Raw genomic sequence first — 20934 nt, 5'->3', positions numbered from 1 at the left:
TGGACAGCTTCAGAAACCTTAATTAATTTCACTTTTATATAGAGGAAGTAGAGTTAATTCTTGCAAATGTTGGTATGCACAGATAAAATCCCACTGATTTAATATTTTTGTTGACACATCATGTGACTGGGACCATAAGGGTCAACATAGAAGTGTAAGGTGATGACATGGTTGACTGCTGCTTCCTTTGTCAGGTAACATCAGGCCTAGCAATGCAGCCAGATCTGCCACTTCATCTATATTAATGTGCTCTATCACTAAACAACAGGGATTCCAATAGGCCCACTCAGTCAATGGACAGTGGACTGGATCTTCTCTCCTGGAGCACTGAATCCCAACCAAACCTAGCCAGCATAGATTTGGTCCAAAATGCTGCATCTTATGGTAATGATGCTTCATGCTTCTTGTTGATTGCTTTACATATCCATCTTACAGATTATACTGGAAGATTGATAGTAAACAAATATTTTCCCTGATTGTTCAAGATAGATTAAAATAATGACTTGGGGGTGAGATCAGTCTTGCCAGTAACTTGAGACACTCTTGTGGAAAAAAATGAGGATTCGTCTCATTGGAGTTCCTCTTATTTTTCATCCTTCCTAAGTCTTCCTGCCTTGTTTATGAAGTCTGTCTCTGTGGTTTCAGTGTCCAGTGATTTCTCATGACTCAGCAAGGAGGAGGGCTGAGCTAAGAGAGGGCCACTTCAGTCACCTGAGTCAAATCACCTCAGATTACACTGAAGTACAGGGAACATGTTGTGGAATCAGAGCAGCACTGCTTAGGACACTGAGTACCAGGAGGAGACCAGAGAGTTTGAATTTGTAAAAATTTATAACCTTCTAACATTTATCTCTTTACATTAAAGTCTTACCCAGCCTGAAACTTGCTGTGAACATTCCATGGGTTTTCATTAGGAATTTGTCATGTTTACTGCTGCTTAAAATGAATTCATGCTGTTATTAACAGGATTGAAGGAAAACCTAAGAACTTCTAGTTCATACATAGCAATATACAAGAAGGATAAAAAAGATCATAAAGAAAAAACATCAGCCTTACACATTTTGTTGACTGCTGACACCGAAACATTTCTGTAAGCATCATGGGAAAAGAGTTATAACAGATATCTGGATTAAAACAATGAAGCTTTGTGTATATTTAGAGGCAACTCGTAATTTAAGAAGTAGCACAAGGGATATCAGAGATCCTTATTTGCAGGCAGAAACAGGGCAACTGCATTATACTAAAGAATTTTTCTTTTCTTTAACAAAACCATCAGAACACTTTCTAGGAAGAAGTAGAGACATTTTAAAGACAGTTAAGGCTGCAGTTGTGGAACTCTCATGGTTACTATTAAAAGGGCTGAAAGAAAGATTTGCCTGCAGTACCTGTGTGAAAGGAATAAAAGAACCTGAAAGCTAACAGATGACACAGAGACAACACAGGAATGCAAATGCTTTCACATTCAAGCAAGAGTCTGGTACAGAATAATCATTTTAGAAGATGCGGAATTAGCAAGTATTAACAGCAGTGAAGATTTTCTGCATGTATTGGGAAAAAGGAATAGAAAGGAAATGTTGGCTTTTTTTCGAGTGGAAAAGCATAAGAAATCAGTCAGTTCAGATTGTTAAGAACTGTATGGACTTAGAACGAAACTGAGAAGTTCAGCTATGAAAGCTGAGCATACAGACAACAGACAGGGAAGTGAAAACTATTTTGTTGCAAAACTGGTTCCGATTTTTGTAAATTCTCTTGTCAGATCAGTTAGTCACTAGAACAGTTCTTTACTAGAAAACTTCTCAGTGTGATCTCCATTGGTGGCTAATAGGTTAAAGAAAAAAAAACAATTACACACAGTTTAGAGAGACATAATCCTGTCCTCTGAGAGGGTAAGGAGCTTATGCTGCTCATGTTGGCATTAAGTTGGGTGTGACCAGGGCTATGGCCACTGGGATTTCAGAAACTTTACAACACTGTTTACAGTCCTAAGAAAGTCCTTGCACTGATGGGTATGGAGATAAGAGAATTGTGTGCAATCTGACTCCTTCATGTCTTCTTTCCCCTTAAATCATTTATTTTAAAAGTCATTCAGGTGGTTCTTAGTAAGAATTCAACACTTTAAAGTAGATTTATTAAAGTCAAGGAAAGGGTCATATTAGAAGAAAATTATTTTTATGGAAAGTGTGAAGTCAGTGAGTTAAATGATGGAGTTAATGAAAAAGATGCTCTAAAAGTCTTCCAATACAAATTAAAGTCACAGATCTTAAGTCAGGAATTTTATACATCTGCTACAACTGCAAAACCCACTTATTCTTCATTTAATAGAAATCAGCTATCTGAACTACATCTTGATTGCAAAAATAAGTGGTTACACTTCAGTTTTGGCTGCAGTTGAGGAGGTACTAACAGTGAGTGCAACTGAACCTAGACATCTTGAAACATCAGTGTACTGTAATTAGGGATGGCCACAAAGTGAAGGGTATGCCCAGATGGCCTTGAATCAGAGGATTATTAGCTCAGGCTGCCCTTACTGGATTTTAAAGTGTAAAACCAGACTTCATTTTTGCATTGTGGCCCTGTTTATGATGTAGCACATCATGTAAAAAATTCAGGGGTAAATATTTCATTTTCAGAGAATCTGAAGCTCCATTTATGGCCTGTCATCACCCTGGTAGTGTCACCAGAGAAGTGACTACAGGAAAGTAGCGATGTGAAGATCATTCCAGTCACTGCATCGCTGATGCTGTGGGAAGATGTGGTAGTGTGGACAACCTGAAAACAAGGTAGATCTTAACTATACTACATAACTTCAAAAGTTGCTATAATTTAACAGTCACTGTATAATTCCCTATTGAACTTGGTCAGTACTATCAGAAACTTAGAAATCATGGACACCTTTTTAAACATTATAACTAATGAATTATGTCAGAGCCCATTAGATTTAAAAATACAGCCAAGAAGCTTCAGCTGTGCTGTAGAAGGGAAAACTAAGGAAAGCATTTAGCAGGGAGGGCTTTTTTCCACATGTCTAGTTCTCTCCTGCCACCGTGTGGCTTTTGCATTTAAAAGAAGTTAGTCTTAATTACAATACTCTTGAAGTCACTAAAACAAGTGGTGAGGCACTTGGTTCATTGTTTAAGTTGTGAACTGCATTTAAGGTTCAGGTCATTGTAGCAGAAAGTTTCACAAAAACCACAACAGTATATTAAGCATTCAAGTTCTGTTCAAGTTCTGTTCATTTCAGAGTGACCTAGTTGGTCTTTTTCTTCCTTTTCAGGAGCTCAAGCCCACATTGTTTCAAACATTGCATAAATTAGGCAAGCTGAGAGCGTTTGACAGAATATAATTACCTCATGCCAGTTTGTGAAAAGTCTGTGGTGAAACCAGCCTTTTGTTGTTTTTCTTCCCAACAAAATGATCAATAAGCATTTTGAGCTGGACCTTGATTCTTGAGCTTGAGTAGCCCATATCTCATTCCAGGTGAAAATACTGATTTATAGGCTCTTGGTAGATTTGAGGTGCTCTCAAAAAGTTTCCAAAGGTTTTGACTTCCTTGTGGTAAATTAGGAATGGTTCTTGCAGTGTTAAAGATGTCCATGATGTGAAGACCACAAAAATGTTGCCTTTCAGAAAAAAGGAGAAGTGTTAAGAGTAAAGCAGAACACAGAATCAGTGAGATTTGGCTGCAAATTCCCTTTTTCTCTATAGCAATGTTTAGTTTCTGCATGTAATGCTTTTAGTGTCTGTAAACAAGGCTTGGCTTAATCCTCTTTGTCACATTGAATAGCATTACACTAATTGATGAATCCTACCTTTAAAAAGATCAGAATCAGAAGGGACTGATCTTGCTTTTTAACATTTCAAGGTTGCTACTTTTTCACTCATACTTACGTTCCCTATAACTTTAATATTACATCTGAAGAGTTCTCATAGAAGGGCTTCAGAGTATTTTTCCTACACCTAACCTTTTTTCTTTCCTTAATTCTTCAAGTCTCTTCACAACTTTTCGTTTGTCACAGAAAGATACTTTGCTCCATGATACAGAAAATGACATCTTAACTTTTCACCGTTGGAAATACATGGAAATTCTATGAGCACAAGAGCTAGGAAAGCATACACTGTTCTGATCACAAAGATGTTATCACACACTGCACTGAGAATTTCACCTGCTTTGGGTCACTGAACTTTGGCTTGAGTTAACCAGACAATTAAATAGCCCAGTGGAACTGTTTGATTGGCCTTGAGATATGATCTTTCATTTCATTTAGATGAATGCAATTGGATGAATGAAGTTAATTATTTCGCATCCTGAGCACAAAAGTAAAAAGAGAAAAAATGCTTGGTATGTGTTTAAAAACATAATTATGCATTTCCCAACAGCAAATTCATATTTCACTGCCTATAGAGCGCTTGGTTCCTTGTTGCTGTATAATTTAACACACATAAGTAGTTTTAGGCACACAAAGGGGTACTGATGTTATTTTAATATTTCAAGTTACTGGTGTTATCCACAAATATTAAGGTATATCAAAGGGAATGAAACTGCTTAAGCACTCACAGAGCATTTTTGTGCCATGTTTCCCAGCAGGTGAGGTGAGCAAGGGGTGAGCAGGCCTTGACCTGACCTGATGACACAGTCTGTTTTACAGTTCTCACACCAATTCCACCTTACAATAGAGGAGATAACAACCCTTTCTGTGCTTCAGCTACTTTTATAGTTTCTTGGTTTCTCAGTGTTTGTGTCAGCCTGGAAACACCATTTCTGGAGGAGCTGGGCCCTGCCACCCCAGGCCAGGAGCTGCCCCTGTGGCTTCCCCCCGTGCCAGACCCTCCAGCCCTGCAGTGCTGAGCTGAGTTCAGGGGTGCTCATCTCCAGCTCTTCTCCAGCAGGTCAGAGTAGCACCAGGAGACAATGACAAATAGATACACCTCCAAATGTCCTTGCCATTGCATTTTGTGTGCCAAGGAAATCCCTTCTAATTTTCTATATTTATAGGCAAAATTAACCCCAGAGTATGGCATTGCTAAGCGTGGGAAGTTTCATTCAGGCTAAGTGTGAACAAACATTTCACCTTATCTGCTTCAGCCCAAACCACTTCCTTTTCTTTCTACTTCTTCCCCTTTCCATACATAAAGTAGCTCACCACCATTCCTGTTTACGGAGAAGTGTGATGGGATCTCTGATTCCTGGTATGGGTGTAATTGGGATGTAGAAACGTGCCTCAGGTCAGCATTTTTCTGCAAAGTGAACAAACAAACAAAATCAAAACCAAACCAAAACAAAAAAACTTCACAGGAAACCCAATTTGATATGTCTGAATCAGAAGATAAGGATAAGCCTCTTAAGCCAGCTCTCTAAACTTCCCATATTTTGATTAATATTATAGTGTATTCAATTCTTCAAAGAGTTGTATTAAAGGAACAGTAATTACTAAAAAATGCAATGGCAGGGAAAACTTAAGGATTTTTCTCTTTGTCTATATCATGAGCTGCTTTGAACAGTTAATTATCCTTAAAATATGTTGTTTAAATGCTAACTCTAGAGGTGTAATTAATGATTACATGTCAGCAAATAAATGATACAGCATAAAAATATTTTTTATTCAAGGAAGAAGGATTTGAACTTGTATATAAAGAGGCTCAGGAAATAAATTGGGAATGGAGAGGATTCCATTTAATCCATGAGAAATTAGGGGGATGCCGTAGTAAGAAAGGCAGTGAAAGTAAAGAAATATTTCTCTACTAAATCTAAAACTGGCCTACAGAAACCAGGGCTGCAGGTGTTCATGGAAATGAGGAGTGTTGCAGGAATTTCAAAACCGTATAATTTTATGACCAGTTATCCAAGCTAAGGCAATGGCACGAAGTAACCCAACCTACTGCCTGGGGACAGGAGCCAGGGGTCAGGAGGGCACTCCTTTTAGTGTCACAACAATACCTGTATCTCAAAAGAAGTTTGTTTGTGGTTTTTTCTCAGTAGAATTCACATTCCTAGAAACTTCAGATGGTTGATGATTCTGGACAAGGAGTTCCATTTTGTATTTAATATAAAACATTCCTGTAGAAATTCCATCATGTCTCAAAAGGAAAGCCAAAGGGCAGAGTGGATTGCAGGACTGCCCTGGTGAGCTGAGAGCCAGCAAAGTCCCTCTGAACAGCCAGGACACCCTGTGCTGTCTGGGATACCTGCCTGGGCTGTTACTCCTTCTGGTTCACAGCCAGGAAAGCAGAAGGTGAAGGGTTATACCCAAGGCTACCAATAAATGTCAGGGTAAGGGTTAGAGAACTGTAATGTTACCATAACTAAGTATAAGTTCAGCAAAATTATCATCACACAACACAGGGGGACAAAAATTTATTATTAAAATACTCATGCCTTTTAATAGAATTAGTATAAAGCCTATAAGAATTAATACCAGATAAGAAGGTGTGTAGGTAGACTTCTGAAGGAAGGTTGACTTCTTAAACTAGTATGTAACTAAACTGAGCAGGGTTTTCCAAGTGGTTCCGTGGACTGAGAATAAGGGAGAAATATTAACAGAGAAATTTACATCAAAATAATACATCAAAGTTTCAAAAATAATATTTTCTCAGCGTACAGTCAGAATGAACAATGTGTATATATATATATATATATAAAGTATATATAAAGCATGTAAATATTCGCCTGTAGAGACAAAGCTTTCCAAAACTTAATTACAGTAAATTTTTTAGGTTTGGATTGCAAAAGTGTCTAAAGATGTTTTAACCAAAAGCAAGGAATAGTCACAGAACAATCTGAAACAGCAATTTTAGTCTAAAAAAATAATTTTGCAGAAACTGAAAAACAGAGGTCAGACTGGAATGCCAAATTATTACCTCTTGCATTTACAGGGAAGGTCACACACAAATAGTTATTTTGCATCCATCACGTGTAATCCCTCCTTTAAGAAATGAGCCCAGGGGCTACTCTAAGGTATCTTAGAAGGCCACAGAACAAAAGGAGTGTTTTTATTCTAGTTTCACACTAGAACAAAAAATGTTTGTGGACTCAGACTTGCAGCAAGTTGGAAATGCACCCCAAAGCCAGGCAGTTTCATTGATAATACAAGCTTTGTTTTTTAAAAGTAGTATGTTTAAGATGCCAGTTGTATTTTTTTGGTATTCTGTGTTGTGATTTGGGGTTTTAACATCAGACCTCAAAAATTATGTTTCAAATTGGCTGCATGTTTTCCACTTAGATGTAATGAGCACAATAGCACAGGACAGATTTTTTGTAGATTAGTTTAATTCTGGGCAATTATACTTCAGAGAAGGCAAAGAAGGTGAAGGCTACATCTCTTCTAACTCCATCTAAAATGGATTTCCTTCTCAGTCTACAACATATTTATCTCAGATATTACCTCAGTTTCAGGTATTTATCATGCACATCTTTCTTCAGGAATTTAAACATTGTCTCCAAGTCTATCTGCCCATTATGACTCGTTGCCTTTAGGCAAAGCAATGCAGTGGGAGGGTGGGTTTGCTCCTGTCCCAGTCCTGGCTTTGCAGCTCCCCATTTCCCCCCTGTCCCGCAGCAGCTGAGCTGGGCAGATGCTGCAGGGGACACACAGCTCAGTCACTCAGCCTTCACTTTTATGTAACACACCTATCTCAGTGCCTCTGGCACTTACCTCTTTTATAACCTGCAATATTCACATATTCACTAGAATGCAGAGAAAATGATACCTGTTTCCAGAAGGTTCAGTGAGCTGATGACTCATCATTTCACCTTTTGCTCAACCAACAAAAGGAACCAGTGAGCACATGGTCTATGTCTGTGCACACATCTTTGCGTGACATACATGGTGGTTTAGGGACACTTTGGTGTACAGAGAGGGTTATGCTTTTCACAGGATAAACAGATTGTTTTACCAAAGTCAATCAAATAGATTCATTATAAAAGAAAAGGAAATCCCTAATTGTGCAAGGAGTTTGTTCCTGCATAACTGTTGCTTGCATTATTTCCTCTCATTGACACTAATATGACCACTCCCAAGATTAAAACTAAGTATGTGCTGAATGTTCAGATTTTCAAACGAACGAGAGTATAAAAATCTTGCCAAACAGAAAGCTGGTTTCAGGGATTTTTTTTTCTTTTGGAAGAGTTTCCTAAAATGCATTTTACTTTGCCTGATGATATTCCTGATGTCTACAACAGTTTATTCACAGGTATAGTCAATGCTATATGCATATTGAAATATGAGATGCATTTGCTATTGAAAGATATTGTAACTTCTAGAAGAAAATAATTTTGTATATAAAGAATGAAGGGCCCAGCATGGTCGCCTACCCTGAATACATATATATAGTACACAAGTTCCTGTTGGCTAACACAGTATCATAAAGTCCGGTTGTGTGCAGTAAGAGCACGTAACAATTTAGAGAAAAACAGATTGCAAAACATGTGATGTGCTGCATGGTCACACCCAGCACACCCTGTAGTAGCTTGTTTGTACATCTGTACCTACAGGCAGTAGAATCCTTGTTTCACCTTCAGCTTAAACTTCATTTAGTAGGGGCAAGCAGCCTGGATAATAAAAATAGGGGGAAAAGTAGTATTAAATTGGCTAAATTTAGTGTCAATACCATACAAAGCTTTCCTGACTAAGGTATATTGAAGTATATATTAAAGAAGCAAGGAATTTTTAATATATAACCAAAGTCTCTAGAAAGAAGAAAACAGTGAACACCACTGAGAAATGAAAATATGAAAATGCAGATTGTCATCTATTTGCATAGAGAAAGGTTTTGAGGCTAAAAATAAAGCCCAAGGAGATTACTTGCCCAATTTCCTTCTTAAGCTAACTTTATATGGTATAAACTTCCAATCTTCATTTTCTTCAATCTAAATCCACCTTCAGAGCAAGCTGGAAAATCTTCTATGGCTTTCAGAGGCTTTTTTCCATTGTTAGTTTTTTCTATTTGGCATCTCTCTCAGTATTCCTTTTGTTCAGATTTCCAGGCATGAGGCTTTTTTAAATTTAATTTTTAGTTTTAGTTTTTATTTAACTCATCCACTCAGTACTTAATCTGATGCTTTCTATCACTGAATGTTTATAATTCTTCCCACTTCATCATTTGTATTAACAGTATATCTTCTGTTCTCATTATTAGTCCTCTTCTAGCTATAGAGTTGTGTCTGCATTTTCTGTAGTTGCTTTGGTTACATCTGTTTGAGTTTTCCTCTGTGAATGTTGTTTGCTATTGGACAACATAGTTCTCTCCTGCTTTTCTGTATAACATTTTATTTGGGGTATTTTTCCAATTACGACTTTTTTTTTCTATTTCAGCAGAGTTCTTCCTGAAATCAAAACAAAACCACAGGTGGTTGTAACAGAGCAAGGAAAAAGCCTCAGGAAAAGTAAGAGACAACACTTTTTATCACATCAGACTTGTTCGTTCATTTGTGTAACCCCTGTCAAATAGACTGAGTCAGAGATCTGACCTTTTCCTAGTGTTATGGATCCAGCCAAATATCTGGTTCAGGAGATGCTTCTATGACCCAAGAGATTTTAATTTCTGCAGCTCTGTAGCATCTTAGATCTGTAGCTCCACAAACAGGAGACCCCTTCCCAGGAACAGGGCCACAGATCCCACAGATCCATAGATCCCGTGGCACAGGTGCCTCAGTGCAGGGGTTTGGGAACATGCTGAGCCTGGGGGATGGAGGGTGTCAGACTGGGACTGGGACTGACAGGTGTCTGTTTTCCAGTGAGATGAGGGAAGAAAAGAGAAGCTGCAGCACTGCCCAGCAAATGTATGGACAACGTGTCTTTGGAGCAATTGTGTAAATCTCATTTGTAGTGCATGAAACTTGATAGGTCTGAAAATTACTTACAGATTTTTATACACCTGAGTTACCTATCAGATAAGCATTCTCCCTGATTTTACAAACAGAAACCGTGGTGGATTAAGTAACCTCTGTACAATTTTTTTGGAACCACAGGAGGTAATTTGGAAATAGAACAGACTTTCTGATTCCATGGCAGCTTTTTCCACATTAGGTTGTCTTTCTCAGGCATTTTTTGACTACATGTTCTTTGCATTGTGTTCTTTTTACAAAGAAAGGTTTAGACATAAATAAATAAACAAGAAGCAAAAACTGGCATCTAGCTGGAAGTGTGGGGATGGCAGGTGCAAATGTGGAGGACTGACCTCACTGAGGCCTGTAAATGTAAGGATGAGATAGGGGCAGAAGGAAGATGTTACAAAAACCTCTGACTGATTTTAACAGCATTTTTTATAGATTTAATTTAAAACACATCTGACCAGTGTGTAAATGGGTCTTGCACACATTCTAATTAGTTTTGGTAGCATTCTGGTTACTGCCAAAGCAAGAACTGCTTGTGCACACTCAATCAGGAGTTTGGACTGTGGATGCACAGGGTTTTTTCTCAACGACAAAGGCAGTTTACAAGATGAGCTCACTTTGTCTCTCTCTCCAGGTACATCGTCCTGGTGGTGGAAGTGCAGCTGTTTGTGAGCCTACATGGTTACACAGATCAGGGAATTGTCTGTTTTAAAAGTAACCCTTTTTCTTGGTGTTAATTAAACCCTTGATATTCTAAGAAAAAGGGTTATTTTTAAAAGATCAGTTACTTGTTATGGTTCATCATGCAGCCCCACAGCAGTTGTAAGAACCATTGTATGGACCCCAGACTGGGGACAGGGAACTCCCTAAACAGACTTTGCTACAGAAAATACAGAATATCAAGACAATCCCTTCCTTGAAGCCTTTGAAAAGTAGATTTCTGTTTTTCACAGTTTCTCAGTGTAGAAATGTAAGTTATTGTTTCTGTGGAAGCCACTAGAGAGCAGCAGATACTTCAAGAGTGGTCAGTCATAAATGTAACTGATAACTGACATCAAGATGATCAACCAGGTAATTAGAAGAAAAGAAATTAGAAAAATAATTAGAAAAAAAGAAGCAGGACTGGGACACTTCTTGCATGATTTTCCTACAGATGCATTCTGTTTGTTTTCTTGGTATATTTGCAAGTAGATAGAACACATTTTCATGTGTAGTTCTACAAGTTATTTTTTTTCAGTGACCTCCAAAATTGTATCTATTCCATTCACAAGTTGAATTAAGTGTTTAATCATCATCTTCACAAATAACAGTTCACCAGTTTGAAGGGCAGGAAGCGTAAGAACAAATCATTGCTAGTGAAAAGTTTCTCTAATTGTATGTTAGTCACTTTTAAATACAGAGTAGATTACAATCTGGTGTGTCACTAAAAAATGTTTGTAGGTATTGCTCATCCTTCAGTGTTCTTACTGGAAAAACTGATTCCTCTGAACTGACCATCGATATTCAGCATCAGCAGAGGTGAAGCTGAAAGGATGTGGAAGTTAAGTCTATCCTGGACTATTACAGATTGTGTCACATTTCCTCTGTAGACAGATCCAGCCTTTAAGAATGTAAGTTTATACCTTTTAAAATTACTTTCTTATGTAGGTCTTCAGAGTAGGATCAAAAATATGTATGATAAAGCTAAATGAGTTGGTTTGATCGTGAAGGTTCCATGTATGCCCCAAGCCAGCTCTGCCATGGCTGGGGGACAGGAGTCCTCTGCCATTCTGAGAACAACACTCACACTTGCAGTCACAGCATTCCCTCACCCCACTGCTCACCCCTCATCTTCACTGGGGAGGAAAGGAAGAAGATTAGAGATGACTTGCAGTTTTACTGGGGATAAATGGCAAATAAGAAAAAAAAACTGAAAAGGGGAATTTTAACATTGCCTAGTAAAAAAAAAGACACAAGCTCATTTAATTTTTGTTCAGACCACAAAGTGTGGACTCTTCTGTTGCCCAAATTAGAAGGATGCAAAACCTGTATAACAATCTGTAGGGAAGACTATTGGACTGGGTTTTGTTCCACAATCCCATTTACATCATCCCACAACTTCTTGAGAGCCCAGATATTTAATAATTTTTTTCTCAAATCTTCCCACCTTGCGAGAATCTCCCTTACTACTAGCCTGGGATATCAAGAAACAAGAACAAAGCAGTGACTACAGCAGTATTCTATAACATAACACAAACAATACTTCTGAAATTATTTAATGATTCTGGATTTATGAGATATTATTTCAGAACATTATGAAGCTTGTGTCACCTGAAAGCAATTTTGCACTTTGCAAAAAAACCCTGATTGCAGAAAAACCTATGGGTTGCAGAAAAACCCCTGGTTGCAGGAGACCCCCTGGGTTTCAGAAGTGCAAAAAGAGATTATTTTCTTAGGTGTTCCAAGTATCTTTGGTAGAAGTGTAAACTCTTGCAAATTTGGTTTCCCAATTTCAGAGTATCCTTTTGGCCCATTGTTTTGATCTCTTGAAAATGCGCCCCCAAGTAACAGGAAACCTCCGTGTTTCAGTGAGTGGGCTCACAGGCTCTGCAGTGGCTGTGCCTGGGCATACCACACATACTTGCCTGCTCACAGGTGGGGCAGCTGCTCTGCCCTCGGGGCAGGGCTGGGGATCTGCGGCTGCGGTGGAAACGTGCCCGTTGCAGAGAGTAATTAATTACTGGGGGGAAGAACTTCCCCAGCGGCTTTAGCCAGGGGAGCGATTAAGGCTTTGTGTCAATTTAGGATGCAAATTAAGAGAATCAGCTGAAAAAACTTTTCTCAGAATCCTAATCAGACTGAACAAAATAGTTGGAACTCTTTGGAGTTTAAAGTTTTAGATTGCCAGAGGAATTTTTAATTAAATACTTTAAATATAGCTTTCCTCTTTGATCACTAATTTTCACATGTGAACTAGCACTTACGGTGCCGACTCTTCTTTTCTTGATATTTAGTAGAAAAAAACAGTGGAAAAAAGTTGACTCATAGTCGTTTATATCACTCTATCATCACAAAATGGTTAGACATCATTTGTTTTTCAGAACCCAAAATTTCTGTGTAAACCTGAAGTCCTTTACATTAAATTTTCACATTAATATAACAAAACATTAGAGCACCAAGTTTACATAATGAAGCATAAACAGTGGCAACAATTAGAAGGCCCATAAAATTAATTTTATAATCATAAACAGTAGAAGCAAATAGAAGCTATTTAAAAGCCCTTATAAATCATCTTATAATTAGGTTTTTACATTACTAATATATATTCAGTCTTTCATATGTTGAATATCATTTATGTGATATTAAGTGTACCGTATGGAGTGTATGACTCAGTTTTTTGTAGGACACTAATTGAGATCCCTGTCTTTCCCAGATGGTTATTTAACCTGGGTCAGGCTGGGGTCTCTCAGGGACCAGTTCCACAGCAATTTAGGATGCCCAGCATGAACTCTGTCAGTACAGTGGTGGCTCCATCCTTCCCATTCCATGTTCTTATCATTTTGACTGTAAATCTCCAAGTCAATTTTTGATGTAACAGCAAGTTTTTTAATATAACAGTAATTTTCCGGAGGAAAAAAGTCGTACTGACTGGTATTAAAGCAGTTTTCAGTCATGAAACAATCCACTAAGTGAAAAGGGAAACTTTCAGGAGCTGTCCAGATATTGTAAAAAGGGAGACTGGGGAACCAATCTGTAACTCTTTTCTTGTGATATATAATAAATATATAAATTTCTTCAACTTTAAGTGTTGAGTTCTGTTAAAGCCAATCAATTCTTAAAAGCTGCATATAAGACTCTTAGTGAAAATTAATTTTTACTACAACATTTTCATAAAAAACACTGTTATAACCCACTTTATTTAAGAGCTAAGTGAAAAATAATTCATAGAAGATTGTACAGTTTTAAACAATGGCTTTGATAGAATTACAGACTTACTTTTTCCAATTTGTATTTTAATGGAAAACAATGAACTGCTTTGGTTTTCTATTTGGATGTAAATTTTAGTATAAAAAGTCTTTCTGACAACATTGGATCAGTCTGATGAAAGTGGCAGCTTCTTGGAAAAAGAGACTTTTCCTGCCTGCAGTCATCAACAATCCCTGATTCCATATGGAGAAATGACATTCCAGGTGTGTCATCAGATTCCAGGGGGATGATTACATTTCCTACCCAAATTCTCCCCTTTAATTTCCATTAGGGAAGGTTTCCTGCACTCTCTGTGTCCCTCCCTTCAGGGAGCTCAGTGCCACCTCAGGGGTGCCCGCACTGCAGGAGGCAGAGGCAGGTCCTGCAATCAGGGGGTGCCTTGTAATGGCTTTACAAAACTTCCTCTCTGTCTGGACGGTGGATACCACAAGCAATGGAAAGGTGAGATCCTGTTATGACAGACAGAGCATGGGAGTAGAGGCTCAAAGGACATAATTTCACATGATAATATTCAGTATTCAGTAGTATGATAACAGTCAGTACTCCAAATGTGACACAGGTAACAAGTACTCTGAAAGGCCACAAAAGCCTAATAAAGAGCAGCTAATATATACAGACCCTTGATTTGCAGGAGTTTGACCATCAAAACTTAAGAGTAATTTCTGACAAGTTTTGATTGGTGAACTGTCTGGCTATAGCTGGGGAGGAGATAATAAATCAAATCTAGACAGCTCAGTCTCCTCTGTCCCTACCCAAGGGCTTCCTGCTGAAGGGAAACATCAGTTGTGTAACAAAACTGTTGATCCACGGTCCTTGGTTGGAACAAAGATCATGGAATATATTGGGTAAAATTAAAGGAGTTTTGCCACAGATTCCTATGGTCCACTCTGACTGATCAGTGTTTACTGTCACATCAGGGTCTAAGCAAAGTTCAGGCTTTTCCTGTAGATTTTTCTCGAGTTGCTCTCTCCTTGATCCAGCAAACTATGCAGCTTCTTCCCTGTGATATGTTGTTCATGAGGAAAGCTGCAGCCCTGGGTGAAGGAATAGAACATAATTAGTTCAGTACCTCTGAATTCTCACAGTGTGTGTCAAGCACAGCACAGCATTTTTGAGGTGTTTTATGTTCTTACCTCCTTGTTTTTGCTTCCTTCATGTTCTAAGTTTAAGACAAGAAAAAAAAAGGAATAAATATTCCTGTTAGAACCTGAGTTTGGACAACAGCATTTCTGAGGTGTGATGAACTATTTAGTTGAGAGATTAACCAGGAAGAAAGGCCAAATGTAGGATACTCTGAGGTATTAGTGCAGGGTTCCCAACTTCGTTGAAGCATAAGTTGAACATACAGACAGGGTAATGGGGAATTTTGGAAAGCAATCTATGTTACACTCAGTTATACTGGCTAATATTCTGAGAAGAGTTTCTTCTTTTTTACGTCACAGGAAGAATCTCAGAAGATCAGGACCAAATAAATAAATTCTAATTAGCATAACAGAAGGCCTATCCATGGTACATACACAGCTGCTCTGTCAGGGTTAAGGCTTTTGAAACCATCAACAGGGAGGCCGCCAGGGTAATTACAGTGTAATTCGGTTCTTACCCATAACAAAGGCCCAAACATCACACTTTATTGCACCAATCTTATTACATTCAAAAAGATTTATGGATGAGTACTGCAGATTGTGAATCTCTCTGTTCTTCTGTACTTACCAGTGTTGTCCAGAGAATCTGAAGGCACTCAGAAACTTTTTCCTATACAGCTCGATTAACCCTAGAGATCACCTGAGCTGGATGTAGGTCACCACTGCAGGGAGCAGCAGTGCCTTCCTATTGATACCCACAGGGCTCATCCCCCTGGAAACAGCTCTGTCCTTAGGCTGCTGAAGAAGGGATAGGAGGGTCTGGCTATCCCTTTTAAGAACAGAGGGCAGTAAGACATGACCAATTACAGATCTGAATCATCCCTGAACAGGTACCTGGATATATCAAGACTTCCTTGTTTCCTTTCCTAGTCAGATAAGCGGAATTTATACTAATCCCTTCTTTAATTTCACTGAGGTTTAAGGAAACTTCGGATGCAGATTCTCACGGAAAACATACCTCCCCATTCAGCCTGCTCAGAATTGCAGTGCAAATACAATACAGTAGCACGTTCATAATGACAGGGGTTTTATGGTAGCAAGAGGTTTAAGATGTCTCAGGGTTACTTTCTCTGACATAAAGAGTGTTGGTGGTTCATGACATGTTTGAGATACAGAAACAAAATGGGAATTTTGCTGGGCTCATTGTGAGAACTGTGGGTCTGAAGGAGCTGGTCTATTTATGTCCCACTCTTTACCTTCCCAGTACAAAAAAAAAGTATATTTTCTTTTGTTTGTAAATTCCAAACATGCAAACAAAAGCCAAGATTTATAAAAGGTTCCATAAAGTAGAAGAGTTACTGACTTTGTGACTCCAACGTTGGCCTCAGCTACAAGCAAGATCAGTGACTGCTTTTGATTTTCTGTATCTTGGTGCTTCAGTGACATCTTTAGAAAAAGAAGCCTAAAGTTTCAGAAACCAAAAGATACGTTACTTTCATTGAAAAATTGTCCATATGAAGCCTTCATGTTAACCTTTTTTATGGCTTGTTATTTATTTCAGTGTCCCAGTGCCTGTGACAGGTTCTTCAAGGTTGCCCCTGAAGATTCCCTGGCTCCTTTACAGGAAAGAGGACAGAAAAATAATCAGAGGTTTTTCACCACAAAATGGTGAAGTTGTCTCTAACTTTCCTCAAAACATTTTATTTTTGTATAACAGGACATCATTTGAGCCTGCTGGAAATAATCAGATTTATTGTTACCCTTGACCTCTGAGAGCTCCTAAAAATTATCCCAAGCAGTGTTACATACAAACTAAACCCAGAAATACTGGGTAAACCAGTTACACTGATACAAATGAGGAGGGTGATGAATCCTGGCAATCTCCTACCTCACAAGAGAACAGCACCAATTGTTCATAGGAAGACTGGGTTTTTCTACAAACTGTAAGTACAAGTTCCAGCTTCATTCCTAATCCAGAATATTATACTAATTAATTACAGTTCTGTTATATTTTGGAATAAAAAATATTTCAGAAAAACAGATATGCATATTAATTTCTCTTTGAATTAAGTGTTAGTTGACTGGCACTCTTCAGACATTATGGCATATAATAATTCTTACAGATTTTACTAATAAGAAAATTATAGAATAGTGTCGGCTGGGAGGGACCTCTGGAGGTCTGTGGTACAATCAAGTTACACAGGGCTTGTCCAGTAAAGGTATCAATATCTCCAACATTCAGGTTTTGCAATTTCTCTGGGTTCATGTTTGGACCTTTTAACACCTTATAGTGAAAAAATACATCTCCTAATATGTCCTCAGAATGTCCTTTTCTGCAGTCTGTGCCTCTGTCCTTTTACTCATCTTCCAAGAAGAGTCTGACTGTCTTCTCTGTATTTTTACCCTTTACAGTTTAATTTATTTACATAAATTCAATATCGTCATAGTTTGAAGTAAAGAATCTCAGACAAGTTTCATTCAAATTGACATTTCTGATGATCTGATTTTACCTGTAAGCCTTAAGATCAACGCACATTATAAATAATTTCTGATTTCAATGACAAGTAATGTCTCACATTAAGATGATAATTTCTTGCTTTCCAAAACTGAAGAGGTTGATTATTGTAATATTTACAGAAAAGCATTGCCCTCAGGCTGTAACAGCAAATCAGTTGCTATTTCTTTATTTTATTTTGAAATACAGTATTGAGCTGTGCAGAATGAAGATGAATTAAACATGGATCCTTTGTCCAGGGTGCTGCAGCACTGGATGCCACAGACAGCCCCTCAGTGCTCTGAGCAGCACCAGCACAGCCCTTTGCCAGCCATGCCGAGCCCTGTTCCAGGCCTGGGGAGCTGTTCCTGGGCTGAGCTCCCTGAGAAGGAGCAGCGAGAGCGGGGCTGGCTCCGTGTGTTGGGAGGACACAGAGGCCCTGGAGACACGGGCACTGTGGCACAGGCTGCTGCTCGGCCGGGAAGGGCTGACCCTGCAGTACCTGAGGTCCCAAATGGAGCACATTAACAAGGCAGGGGCTGCTCTGGGAGTCCCCGCGAGCAGCAGGAGGAGATGGGGCCAGAGATGACACTGGAGAGGGACAAGCTGCCCATGGCAAAGGTACATCTGCAGAAGAGCTGAGGAAAGGGCTCAGGGGTGAGAGCTCAGCTGAAATGAGCTCTTGGGACTGTGGGCAGGTTAATGTCTTCTAAAGATTTCAAAAGGTAGTCGAACTAGTCTCATGACTCTGGCGTCTGCAATACCTCACTCCACTGATTAAAATGAAAGAATAGCTGAAAATCCTTGCATAGTGCACTAGTTTTCCTGTGGACAATTCTATACTTGTTAAGGTCTTGTGGTAGATTCACAAATGGTAGATTTTTTTGAAGTTATGAATGGAACAGGAATTCCTAGAAGACTTCCATCTAGAAAATTGGAAACCTTGCGTCTATTTAGTATGGGAAATTTGTAGCATCTTTGAAGGATGAATACATAAGGTCAAAGATAAATATTACTGTCAATTTTTTTTCTTCCCCTCTTAGTGCACTTGGGGCAAATCAAGCGCCGTGTGGCTACTTCTTCTTTCTCTGCTTTGCTTTGATGCATCTCCTGTAAGCCATTACCAGAATGTCAATGTTGCAGGATGAAATCAGCTTTTATGGAACAGAGGTCAATGTTTGAGGTTTGTTGTCTTTCTGCTGTCTTTGTTCATCCTTGATCACAGGCCAGCACGTGGTGCGGAGCATCTCGGACGGCTCTGGCAAGGTACGGGCAGCGCACGCGGTTACAGCTCAGGGTGGCTCCTGCGGGAACCACTAGAGGCTGCTCGATAAACGCAGCCCCGTAGCTTTGTCCCTGGATGAGATCATGTGTAGACTCGAGAAAAACTAACACAGCAGTTACCTAAAACACAACATGTTCTTCCTGGATGAGATAGTTACGAGATACAAGATTAAAAGTTAAAAAAAAAAGGAGCTTTCCTTTTCTGATTTCTAGGTCATTTTATGTACTAGTTATAACTGTTACCAGTTGAAGACAAGATCTTGCTGACTGATGCTATTTCTGTTATACAAAGGCAATTCTGCTCGATGAAATTGAGGGGTGGAAAAAAAGAAAAATTATGCGCAGGAACACGCTGGAACTCCAGAAAAAATATCAAGGGATTTCATCCTTGTCCACCCTTCTGAATAACTGCTTGGGGGTGAAGGACGGACGGTGGGGGGGGGGGGGGGGGGAGGGCATGTGTATAAATACTTGCATAATTTACATATATCTGTGTATATATAAATACATAGGCATGTTGTTGAGGAAAGACTTTGTAACAAATCTGTCCTCTTGTTTCCATAATACACTGGAGTTTCTTGTTTTGTTCAGATGAGAAAGAGAAACTTTCTGTTCACTGGCACTGCTGTCTCTTCAATAGCTCGATCAACAGAATGCTTCCTTTTGATGTTTAATAAGATCATACAGGGTGTCACTGTAGATATTGTACTAAACCCTGAATCCCCGAAACTTCAAAACGTCATCTAAGACCTGTCCAGGTAGGAAGAACAAATACTATACAGATGTCATGAGTTCTGAAAATCAGAACGCGCTACATCATAGAAATGAGTTGCACGTACCAGAATCTAGAGGTAAGAAAGTATCATAGGCAAATGTGGGCTCTAGAATGACCCCGCAAAATGGAGCTCATCTGAATCCTGACACTTTCATCAGTAAATTTAGTATTAGTAGTCAGAAGGTTACCAGTAGCTCAGTGCTGATTCATCTGGGCTCTTAAATGTTGCATTAGTTAAGCAACAACAATTGAGAAAGAAGCTGTTTCCCAGAGATTAAGAGGTGATGAGGAAGACTCGATGGCCTGAGGCTGCTTTTGTTCTTAAAAGGTGGGGATGGGGAGGAAAAAACTGCATGGTATTTGTTCATGAGCAAAACTGGTTAACAAATAGGGACAGGATGTTTATAAAATGACTATTCGGGCCATCAGGAGTCCTTTCTTGGAAACCTGAACCATTTCCTAACATACTAAAACTATACTTAGAACAAGGCAGCAGCTCGAAGTGTATGTCTGTGCATACCGCTATAGATCCATGTTCAGAACTGGCCGAGGGGAACACTCAAAATACACGTGCTTGTGCATCTGATACGTTGATAAGGTCTGTCCTTCGTAGCATCAGGTTTTCGTGATATTATGGGAAAGAAACACTGATATTCTTGTTCAAGACCTGTTTCCACTTCAGGCACTGTTGTTGTAAAAAAATGTAAGGATAGTGCTGTACTATTCTTTTTTCCTCAGCTTTTCCTTCATCTGTGCTACTGCTCTCAAAAGATTTGAAAATGTAGAATTCCAAAAGTAATTTGAGGGACCCTTAGGCTGAAATAGTTGCTGTGAGTATTTCAAAATACTGGTAAGTAGTTATGAGTGCACGACCCATTAACTAATGAAGAATTTGGCTGCTTAGTGTTTATTCTCAGTTTATTGCTTTGTCTCCTGCATCTGAAGTAAATTACTGTCATGTCTCTAAATCAATATGGTCTATACTAATCTCATTAGGATGTATGCCATAACACTTCAGTTAAGGAATTTCCTAAAGGAAGTCTGTTCTTATGTTACTGTCATACTAAAGTGTTTGTTTGAAGGACCCTCTAAGGGCATGATATCGTGATCATTCCTCTTCACAGCAGTACTTGCGAAAGCAGCTTATCGTTAAAAGGGCATTTCTGGCCCCAACGAACCGTCAAAAAGAAAAAAATTGTGAAACTGCAACTTAATTCAGCTAAAGGAAAGCTGGGGAGTCAAGGCTTCTGAAAATTCCCTGAAAAATTTACTTGCCAAAACGGTTCTAAACTCTTGATTGCAAACACCAGATCAGCTTTTTGCGGTGTGTCAGTGATGAGGAGGAGGTTGTTGCATCATGGCTTTGGCCAATCTCATGATTTGTTGAAAGGAGGAGACTCTTTACCCTCACCCCTGCCCGTAGCCCCTTTATTTACAGAGGCTCTGGCAGGAGCAGACTCTGCAGAGCTAAATCAGCCTGGCTGGTGATTAAAACGTGTTTTAC

The 20934-nt window shown here is 39.0% G+C and overlaps 1 long non-coding RNA gene across 1 annotated transcript; it reads left to right on the top strand.

Moving 5' to 3' along the window:
- Nucleotides 1-1079: 1079 nt before the first annotated feature.
- Nucleotides 1080-9376, top strand: LOC139677503 (uncharacterized). The gene is made up of 3 exons (XR_011698877.1): nucleotides 1080-1090; nucleotides 2631-2780; nucleotides 9309-9376. It is a non-coding gene; the product is annotated as an uncharacterized lncRNA (long non-coding RNA).
- The last annotated feature ends 11558 nt before the right edge of the window (nucleotides 9377-20934 follow it).

This window comes from Pithys albifrons, chromosome 12 (genome assembly GCF_047495875.1).
Source record: "Pithys albifrons albifrons isolate INPA30051 chromosome 12, PitAlb_v1, whole genome shotgun sequence".
Taxonomy (NCBI): Eukaryota; Metazoa; Chordata; class Aves; order Passeriformes; family Thamnophilidae; genus Pithys; species Pithys albifrons.
Note: the sequence above shows the minus strand (reverse complement) of the source record. Positions and strands in the feature narration are given on the sequence as shown.